General features: G+C 34.7%; 1 long non-coding RNA gene across 1 annotated transcript; it reads left to right on the plus strand.

Moving 5' to 3' along the window:
* Positions 1-3,366: 3,366 nt before the first annotated feature.
* On the plus strand, positions 3,367-11,652 carry LOC144342812 (uncharacterized). The gene is made up of 2 exons (XR_013418825.2): positions 3,367-3,412; positions 11,518-11,652. It is a non-coding gene; the product is annotated as an uncharacterized LOC144342812 (long non-coding RNA).
* Positions 11,653-11,925: the final 273 nt, after the last annotated feature.

The following is an 11,925-nucleotide window of genomic DNA, read 5'->3' on the forward strand; positions in this document are numbered from 1 at the left end:
ATCAATATTAAACAGCACTGTGCATAGTTATTCGCGTCGTTTTAGGTCAAGCCAATCATATTATCTGTCCCTGTAAAGGTCAGTGCACTCTTATGGACTAAAAACGACGCCCAACTACAGCTACATGGAATGTGAACAGTGTTACCATGCACGTATATCGGTCTAGTATCTACAGCACGTACGAAATTCTACGAAATAACTGCCATAAAATTCTACGAATTACCTGCTATTTATAGATCGCCGGATTTTCTCAATTCTACGAACTGAGACAATGTCAGTCTATTTACAGTGAAATATTGACATAGATAAGTTCAAAGATTTCAGGGTAAAGACTATCCCATTCTCAGAATTCAACGCTCGTTGTTTACACCTACTTGAAAGGTTGTGATACAAGGCCATAATTTAGAGTGTTCATAAAAACGTCGGATTCCATCGTCTGTTCAGAAATACCTATTTCCATGGGGACACACTGCTGGAAAATTATGCATTAAATGATCGTTCAATCTTCAAGTGCACATTGGCGAATCCGATGAAAGCAATATGTGTTTCGACAATTGATACACTGCGATTTTCTAATATAAAACAAACACTTAGTTCACGACCCTGTACAAACTTGTTTTATGCATGTTTATCAGTATTGCTTTATTGCATTATGCAGTGGTTAGTCTGATTATTATAATTTCTAATTAATATGCAAACTATGATTTCTAATTAATATGCAAACTATGATTTCTAATTAATATGCAAACTATGATTTCTAATTAATATGCAAACTATGATTTCTAATTAATATGCAAACTATGATTTCTAATTAATATGCAAACTATGATTCAGAATAATAAATATGATTTATATTTAACATGCCAATCAGGGGTTTAATATAGTAACTATACCTTTTAATCAATATGCAAATTATGGCTTCTAATTATTTTTCTAATTATAATAACTTTAGTAAATAGTATTCAAGATTTTACATAAAGGCACCTGCCATGATTTTACAGTATCTTAAATCATCTACAGCGTAGAAACAACTTACTATCGTGAAAACAACATTTCATTCCAGAAATTACTATTACTTTCATTTTAGTAACACTTTCTTATTCATCAGCGATCAACAGCCAATGAGCTAATATTTGTTATTTTACATTTATTTGCATTTTATTTGTAAATCATCGAAAGACGATCAGAAAAATGTCAGAAAATAAGAAAAACAGAGAGAACCAGAGTGACCGCTGCATGAAAACAAAAACCTGGAAAAATACAAAACATTGTAAAATAATTACTGGATACATTAGTGTCATATGCATATCGTCTCAATTTATGTAGAGCAAAGCTCTGCCGAACAATGGTAACTTTACATAGTACTTCACACTTGATTCTGATGCTATTTGAGTTCTAGGTTGATTGATTTATTTTTAATATGTAAAGCATTGGAGTTGCTATAAACTTAACAGTTGTATTATATTTTCCCCATACTTGCACATTATACGGCTTGAATAATACGTATCTGGTAAAATGTTCTCATTCCCTTTTATGTCTCTGTCAACTGCAGAATGCAGAAGCTAGAAGAAAAAAATCCAAACTCAAAGAAAAAAAACGGCTCTCATTACAGGTAAAAGTCCGTGAACTAGCGAATAGCATTTGTCATTTAATGGAAGTTACCATTTTTTTTATTTTTTTCTTGGGGGCACTGTACTGGTTCTTTCAAGTTGTTGGAAACCGAACTTCTAGTGCTAAATACGAATTGAACATAGCTCAAACTTCTGCTTCCGGTGAATTCATCTACATCCATGGCGTCATCCTTCATTGGATCTTCATTGACAACTGCTTGCATATATTACATTTGGAAATATAATCGAGAAATTATCAGTGAGAGGGAATTTATTCTTCTGGTCACTGGTAGTATAATGGTTGTTGCATCAAGCTCATGATCGGTAGACCCAACTTCAAATCCTACCTCAGGCTGAACACCAAAATGGGTCGACCCCTACCCTGAGACTCAATGGGAAGGCCAGTCCCACGAGCCAAGATTCATTCACTAACGGATGCGACTTTGGGGAACCTTGGTTAAGGTCACTGGTGATTGTGTTCGACCGACTCTGGTCGATGCCAGGATAGCATAGCGCCATTTGACAGAGATGTGGCCACACAGGGCTGTCATGTAGTCCCACACATTAATATGGCTTCTGTGCAATTTGCACATCAAAACTCGGGAGAGACAACAGCGACATTCAATATCTGGAACCTTGCCTTGCACAAATACGTTAAACAAGGTTTGGGGTCGAGTATATGTTTTAAAGTTTCATTGCGGCGATAGTCGTATTATATTATCAGCTGTACACGCATACCATACAACACACATCCAAATAACGACAAAAGATTAAACGCACAAATTAAACATCATAATATCCGGCATTAGCATTTTATGAAATATATTGGATTTATTTGTTTATTACAGAATGCATTAGGTGTGACCGGTTACATTACTTTGCTACTTACCGCGATGGTTCCAATTTGAAACTTACGTCCTACGTGTATTCTCTGGTTGAAGTGTATCGGCGGCCCGTCGTAACACTATGTCGACGTTAACATCTAGTAAAACACACGAAATGATCAGAGATGTTCCAAAATAAAGTTGTCGAAAGTTGGCAGTGAAGCACACAAAGAATCTATGAATACTATCATCTTATGCGATCCATTCGAGAACAATATTGACGTAACGTGCTTTATGCTACAAAAGTGCAAAGTCAAATAGCGCACACATAATCGAATTAAATCTGTTATAAATAAGAATATTTTATATATTGCTATTAAACTTGTATTTGATCATTTGGTGACAGCTTTAAGGAAACACCGAGGGTGTTGTGAGGGAGAAGCCCAAAACAAATTCTCGATGTCATGCGGTGTTAATTAATCAACATAATTTCCGCAATTTGGTGACACTGGCCACTCACTGGTTTCCCGAAGTGTTTTTTTTCATTAACATTTCCAGAAGTCGATTTGGAATTTGGAGGGCGATGTTTTACCCTTGACGCAATGATCCCGGGACCCGCCGTAGGCGGCAGTATTTTCATTCGAGGTCAATTTTGGAGCACCAGGTCATTCCTAAACGCGAGTCGAGAATCAATTTTGGGTGCCAGAAATCATCCAAAGACGTTTATTTGGGTATAATTTGCGCTGTCAAGACAAAGTTCAGGCTAATAAAATAAGATTGACGACGTTTTCCCATGAGAAAAAAGTGAATTATTTGTTGAAAAAGGTGGAGAAAAATTGAAACGCAGAAATCGTGACGTTGACTCTACACATGCAATGCGGCGTCATGGAAATTGTCTACAGTACACGTACATGCATCTTTCGATGACGTGATTATTTTGCCAGCCAGCCCAGGACGCCGTACAGAAATTGTACTAAGGTAAGAGCCTTTGCCCTTTTTCCACAAATTTTAATATATTCTTAACAATTGCTTTACCTCTAAAACTCTGCACACCATGCTATGATCATACAGTGTTTTGTACTAAAACAACTCAACGAAGATAAACAAGTAATTAATACTAAAATACATGAAATACAGGACATTGTAGACAATACAAAAGAAGACAATAAGCAAGTGAAAGGGGAAGTAGACCAGCTGAAGAAGTCAATAAGTTCAATACTTCAATTAGTTGACAACAAAAACCTAGCTGTCCAGACCGCTGTTGACTTACAAGTCAATAATTATATAAAAAATATAGAACACTCAACGAAACTGAAGCTTGAAGAAGTAGAGTACATACGAAATTATGATGTCAGAAATGGAAGAGTCGATGAAGCAAAAAATAACCGACACTGAAAGCAAATTAAAAGCCGAATATGAAAACAGACTAATAAACACGAAAGAACACTTCCAATCATTAATAGAAAAATCCGAGTCTGAGAGCAAGGCAAGATTACAAGAAGTGAACAATAAATTGCAAGATATGAATAGGAAATGTGATTCCTGTGTTGCGCTTCTGAACCAAGATGCTAATAGCAAAACAGATCTTGACAAACAATCACAATCTAAGTACAGGCCAACTAATATTCCTACATCAACCTCATTTCCCATTACATTTGCCGAAGATTGCGTTGATGATCACGTGAAGTCCCTCGATAATACTAAAATCAGTAAACCAGTTACCTCAACAACCGAAAAACCGACAAATAGCCCTAGTACGTCATCCTCCAACAGTTTACATTGGCCAGAGGAGGTCTCAATTAAGTACGACACTACTGCAACGAGGCTGTTATTTGGCGATTCTCTAACGCGCAACATCTCAGTTACTCGCATGTTCCCACGTACTTCAGTAGATCATATAAAGACCTACACACTCAAGCATACATCTGAAGTCATTAGAGCTATTACATCTAATTCTACTGACACCGTTCTGTTACACTTAGGAACAAATGATTTGAGTGAAGGACTGTCACCTAACGAGTGTCAACTATTAGCAATTGAAATAATAGACACTATTAGTAAGAACATGCCGAATGCACTAGTGATTTTCTCTGAAGTATTATCACGTCACAACAATGACCAGGAAATGAATACAAACATAAATAGGTCCAATGAGCTGATGAGAGAATATGTTGATAAACGCGATGATAATGTTATTATTTTGATTAATCATGACGATTTATCAAGATCGCGCAACATGTATTCCAAAGATGGCATTCACATCAACAAGATAGGAACCGCTAGTCTTGTACGTAACATCAAGCAAACCATGAAGAATAAAGTGCGAGAAAGTACATCATTTACAAACAGTAGCAGACCAGTTTATTACAACAATCGTTCTTCCAGAAAGCCGCCCACTTTTCGACGCCAATACAGCAATGAAGGCCGTGATAACTACCGCAACAGGAACAACTATCAAGAGCGCCACCAACGCCAGACGGAACAGTATCCAGCAACATACACAAGACCCCGCTCGCAATCCAGTACAATGAACTCTTCAGACATGTTCTCGAAATTCGAAAAATTCATTGACTTTATGAACTCTTTCTAAGCTGTCCTGAAATTGAATTAATTATTTGATCACTTGTCGTAAGTAACCTGAATTTTGAATATGATAATAATATCTAGTATCTTTCCCAAGTTACCTTCATTTCAAAGTGAGACGATTCTTGTGTTTTGATTTTCTTTTATAATTTTAGTATGCACCCATTAACATCTAAATTTAAATTAGGCAGTTGGAACGTTAATGGGTTAATTAACAAAACTTCTAACACAGAATTTACCAGTCTCATTTTATCTCTTGATTTTATTTGTTTACAGGAGACTTGGTTAAATAGTAATAGTTCTTTTACTTTGCCTAGTAGCTTAAATATTTTTGAAATTATTAGACAAGATAGAAATTTAGATATTAGTAAGCAGAGAGTTTCTAGAGGGGGTGTTGCTGTCTTATACAAAGCACAATATAACAACTACATACACAAAGTCAGTAACTGTTCAAACCACTTTCTCTGGTGTAAAATTGATAGAGATTTGTTTAAAATACAGAAGGATATTTATATCGGATGTGTGTACATACCACCAGAGAATTCTATTATTCATAAAAAAAAACAGATACGGATATTTTTCACAACCTAGAAAAAGACATACTCCATTTTTCCACTAAAGGAAACGTCATTTTGTTATTGGACTTTGATTCTAGAATAGGAGAATTAACTGACATTATTAATGAAGACATAAACCAACACACTCCGCTTTCTTTGGATTATGTGAATGATAATTTTGAACCACGTAATAATATGGATAGTGTCTCAAAATCCTGTGTTAACAAATTTGGTAGAGTTGAAAACTCTCCCAAATGTGTATTGAATGTAATCTTGTAATTGTAAATGGCAGGACAGTTGGGGACTCGGCAGGTAAATACACTTATTCTTCACCCAATGGATGTAGTACAATTGATTTTGGGGTCATTTCTAAATCAATTTATAATTATGTACAATATTTCAAAGTTGATAGATTAAGCCACATTTCGGATCACTGTCCCATTATCCTATCTTTATGCTTAAATCCAGACCTCCCAAATAATTCTCAAAGAAATCATAGTAATAGATTGGATCCCTTACCAACTAAATTTATTTGGGACAGTGACTCAAAAAATAAATTTGTATCTGCTTTAGAGCTAGCAAAATGTAATGAAATCAAAACATTTATGTCGGCAAACCATGAGAACTCTGACAAAAAGGTATCAGATTTCTCTTCACTTCTATGTCAATTGGCAGAAAAAAGCCTTAACAAAATCCACTTCAAAAGAATAATAAAAAATAAAATAAATAAAAAAACTAACAACCAAAGATAGTTTGATAAAGATTGCCATTTATTACGTAATGAACTTAAAATGCATACTAAATTAATTCAGAGATTTCCTAATGACCCTATTGTTAGAGGTAAATTCTTCAAAACACGTAAACAATTTAAACAAATCCTCAAATACAAAAAAAAACAATTTAAAGTACACCAGCTTAATGAAATTGAGAGTCTTCAAGGTAACAATTCATCATTCTGGAAAAAAATAAGTGAACTCAACAACGACACGAATACACGAAAGTCAGACTGATTGCATAGCACAAGATAAATGGTTGACACACTTCAAAGATCTATTAAATTCTAAACCTGGTAAAAATACAGAAGAACAAGACGATATCATATCAGATCTTAGAAATAGGGAAATTAAGGGACTTGATGATAGTAAAACTGATTTGAATGGACCAATACAGGAAAATGAAATTAAACAAGCCATCAGATTATTGAAAAACAACAAATCAACTGCAGAAGACCAAATCTGTAATGAGATGCTAAAATGCGGTGAACATTACCTCATCAAACCTATTAAAAAAATATTTAACTCTATTTACAATGCAAATATCTTCCCACATGCATGGAGTACAAGTTTAATAATACCCATACATAAAGCAGGATCTAAATTAAATCCCTCAAACTACAGGGGAATAGCAATCTCCAGTTGCCGTGGCAAACTATTTACAAGTATCCTTAATACAAGGCTAACCACTTTTACTGAGAAAAATAACATTTTGTCCTACCAACAGTTTGGTTTCAGAAAAGGTCGTCGTACAACTGACAACCTATTTATATTGAAAACTATTATTGAAAAACACACCAACAACAATCAGCATGAAAATACAGTGAATGAAAAAAAAAGAAGCTAAAGCAATCAAACAAAATTTATGCCTGTTTTGTAGACCCGAAAAAGGCTTTTGATAGTGTTTGGCATGATGGTCTATTCTGGAAACTATTAAACAGTGGGGTGACAGGAAAAATGTATCAAATTATAAAAAGTATGTACTGCAATATAAAATATAAAATAAAAATGAAAGATGGACTAACCAATCAATTTAATTCAACACTGGGTGTTAAGCAAGGGTGTAATCTGAGCCCTTCACTCTTTAACATTTTTATTAATGACATAACTAATACCCTGGACCATGAATCATGTGATCCACCTAATTTAAATAACACACCAATCAGCTGTCTAATGTATGCAGATGATATAGTTATTCTTTCTAAATCCAAAAGTGGCCTCCAGAATGCCCGTGATAATGTCTCAAAATACACACAGAAATGGAAACTCGCTGTGAACACAGACAAAACAAAAATTATGGTTTTTAATAAAAATAATAAACTCTATGACAGTGATTTATTCTTTTTTGAAGGGAATGAGATTAACATCGTGAGAAATTATAATTATTTAGGTATTGTTCTCAGCCCTAATGGAAAATTTAAAGCTGCTATGAAACATCTGAAATACAAAGGAATGAAAGCATTATTCTCTTTGAAAGCCAAATTAGGTCATAATGAAAGCCTCAGTCCCTCATTATTGTTATCATTGTTTGATAAACTAATAAGACCAATTCTTATATATGGATGTGAAGTATGGGCTGACGAAAGTTCATTCAACTCTACTATAGAAGATGTACACCTCAGCTTTTGTCGCTTCATCCTAGGCGTTTCAAAAAACACTCCGAAATTGGGAATTTATAGTGAGTTGGGTAGATATCCTATCGATTTATTCATTAAAAAACAGTTAATAAAATATACAAACCACCTAAACAAAATTCAAAACCCCATTATTAAGGAAGCCCTCCTACTTAACAAGACTATAAAAAGTAAGTGGTACAATGAACTTAACTCAGTACTGAAATCTACAAATACAACACTATCAGATATTGACAATAATGAGCTAAAATCGTCACAAATGTCACGGATATATGATAAAATAAAAAATGTATTTATAAAACATTGGATTAACTCAATTAATGATGATAACAGACAAAACACTAATACAAAAAACAAACTGAGGACTTACAAAAAATTTAAAACAAACTTCATTTTGGAAAACTACTTAATTAAGCTAAAAAATAAAGAACTGAAAAGTACCCTAACTAAATTCAGACTGAGCAATCACAGTTTAGAAATTGAAAAAGGAAGACACAACAAAATCAAAAGTAGCGACAGAATCTGCAAATTGTGTAATAAAAATGATATTGAAGATGAACATCACTTCCTCATAATATGCCCAGTATATAGTAAAGAGAGGGTCATTTTATACAATGAAGCTGAAAAGATTATTCCTGACTTTACTAATCTCACACCTGAAAATAAATCCATAAAAATAATGTCAAATAATAACTTAGCAATTCCTCTGGCACAATATCTGAAATACAGCTTTGCTATTAGACAGCAGCACCTACTTAGTCATTAACTTTTTTTTTTAAACCTATTCATTGGGTTTTTGTTTTTATATTCAGTTTATAGTTTTTTGTTGGTGTTTCATTTTACTTTATTATATATTTCCGTTACTAACTTCAATTTAGTCTGTTTCTGGTTGTCTTTAAACTATTAGCCATTGTAATTTGATTAATTTTTATCTGTAATTTTTGTTGTTGTTGTAACCTTTAACCTCCTTCAGTAGGTTGTTATGAGTTAATAAATTGTTTGTCGCATCGCTTAGCAAAGCCAATTTTCAGGATTTATTGGCACATGATGTCATGAATCAGAGAAACTAATGACCAAAAATAAATATTGCATCGTATATGAATGATGACAGCGATTTTCTAGGCCTATGGCCTGTGAACTCATGTGTGTGCACGGTGCGACTAGTAACAATTACCTAACCTACCGGTCCTTCACGGCCACAGTTGTCGCGATGCATCTCAATAAAATAGCATCTAAAATCAATTAAGGCCGATATGTGCAAATACGTGTACATTAATAGTCTAGTCTATGCAACCAGCAATAATGACATGCAAGAATGGCATTGGCAAAATGATGACCTCGGATGTAGCCATGTCTAGGGGCATGGATATGATTTATAGTCTTTGCCCATTAATGTAATGTTATAATGTATATGAAGTATGTGATCATGATTAATCTTCATGATCATTTGTGACCACACCATTGATTATTTGGCATAGGCTACCACATACTATAATATTGAGCAGAAAGTCATGCAAGAAATTGCGTTTGATTCACCACATTGGCATGGCTGGCTGTATTCATTCTTACTCTTTCATGATCATTGTTTGGCTCACTACAAGTTTCTTGTGATTTAGGCGGATTTTTGTCACATGCAAGAAACAGCAAGAGCTGCAATGTGTACATCAGGGGGCTTTTATCAGGGGGAAATTCTTTTCCTCTGGGGTCTCCACACTTGTCAGGGAGGAATCTCGTCTCGTCTCTCTATCTCGTCCTTTTGAGGTACGGGATCGGGAAAGTCACTTTAGCTTTACAGTCAAATAAGACACACACAACGAAATACGTTTCAACTCTCGTCTTAGTCGATCTTTTGGAGCACTCTATAAGACACAGCGCCCTGGGGAAAAGTCCCCAAGACTCTCACAAGGCTGAACCAAGACTCGCCCAAAACTGGACTGCCTCAAGGCTCGCCCCTGGACTGGACTCTCGACTGCGTCTGTCGTGGAGTACTCGCCAAGACCAACTCAAACTCTCTTTATTCATTTTCAAAACTCTAACCAATCACAAAACAGTAAAAGACTCTAGGGCATAACCTTCAATCATAAAGCCAATCACACTAAGTACTGAATACGTCATATCTTTTGATTAATCGTTCACTACATTAATAACTATGGATACCAACTGTCAGAATCGCGACGGTTATCTGGTAATTAGTTCCAAATCACTGAGCCAAGTTCCGTCCAAAACTTCAAATAGGCCTAAACGATGACAGACATAACACAGCAATTTAGCTAATAATCAACTAATTAAGTCGGTTAACAGATACACAAAAACAAATTCATGACACTTTTATCATGCTTGTGATGTTGTTACTGTAGGTAAATGGCCACAGCAGGAATGTACATAACTGTCATTTATTAGGCAGTAACTGATAGGGGCCAATTCCTTGTGCTCACTACATACACATGTACATCAGTGAAGGTTTTTCTGTTGCCAGCTGCCATTTTTGAAATGGTGCCACCGATCAACAGTTCATGCCACTCACCTCAACCTTAATTTTATTATTATGGAAATGAGTTACCTTTTTCTAAAATAAACAAAATTTAATAGTAATATCATCATGTAAAAAAAAACAATTGTTTAAAATGATTGTATTTGATATAGACTGAACATGTTGGGGGAAAAAATAAATCTAAAATAATAAAATATCTGCCTAACTACCCAATAGTTTTTACTGGAAACACCAAATTTGTTTTTCATTGGCCTCATAATAGTTTGAGATCTTTTTAACATGATCCACATAAATAATGAGGGATGAACTGGGATTCTGTACAAACAGGTCCATGCATTTACATTCTATGTTTCTGGTTTGATGTTGACTCATTTACAGCCCTGTCATTGGTGATACAAGAAGTTTACTCCTTATAGCATGTATGTGGGCTGTCTTATGCAAACCAACAATGCTGTTTTTGCACATGGTCAATTCACTCCGGTTATATGTCAGATAACACATTACCATTGCCATGCGATAAATTCATTACTTTTACCGGTTCTATCAGTCTGATGGAATTGATATCATCATTGATAACTCTATGAAGTACAATTACATTCCATATAGTCTCTTTGCACCTACTTTATTTCTTATTCATTCTGAATGAACAGTTGGATGAACATACAATAGCCTAAAAGTAAGGGGGTATATTTGTACAACACCCTGTAACTTTGCACGATATGGGTCTATAATACTGTCTTGTAAACAGTTAACTACTGGTTTTGTACAGTTTATTGTTGCTGCACATATACTTTACCTCATTATAATGTGCATAACCTGTGTTTTCATTGAGAGGATGCTTGAATGCACAGTAGTGCTTTCAGCATCCTCTCACTAGTTACCGGTATTTACAATGTGCCTCAAGATTTAATTTATGGAAAGTCCAATCATATCCAAAGCATTTCAACAATGTTCTTCCTATTGAACATTCCTCTACTCAACACCTTACTCAAATCATTCATTACAATATATAATCCTTACCACTTGTTTTTTTATTTTCTTCCAGGCGAGATAATTCAACCATCACCTGTATCTCCTATTGGTTCAACTTTTTACTTTATTCTTACTCGAATTTTTTTGTAAACTTGTTGTATATTGATGGTTAAGATAAAAAATAAAAACTTTATTTTTTCCTTGTTCATTACAGACGTTTATTCTATTCACACTATTTTTACATGGTTGTCTTCCAACTAGTCATGCTGAGTGATGTCTAATAGCAGCTGGCCAAATTACAATCGAGTGGTGGGTGGGTCACAGTCAAGTACAGATAAGCCATTCACTGCCAAAGAACAAATATAATCATTCTTTCCGATCAAGTACTTTAACCCTCTTGATTCAAATGACATAACCAAAAGACTTAAGACATCACCTACTTCCTATAACACACAACACCATATTCACATAATTGTTCATA

The sequence above is a fragment of the Saccoglossus kowalevskii genome, chromosome 2, assembly GCF_978046115.1.
Source record: "Saccoglossus kowalevskii chromosome 2, keSacKowa6.1, whole genome shotgun sequence".
Classification (NCBI taxonomy): Eukaryota; Metazoa; Hemichordata; class Enteropneusta; family Harrimaniidae; genus Saccoglossus; species Saccoglossus kowalevskii.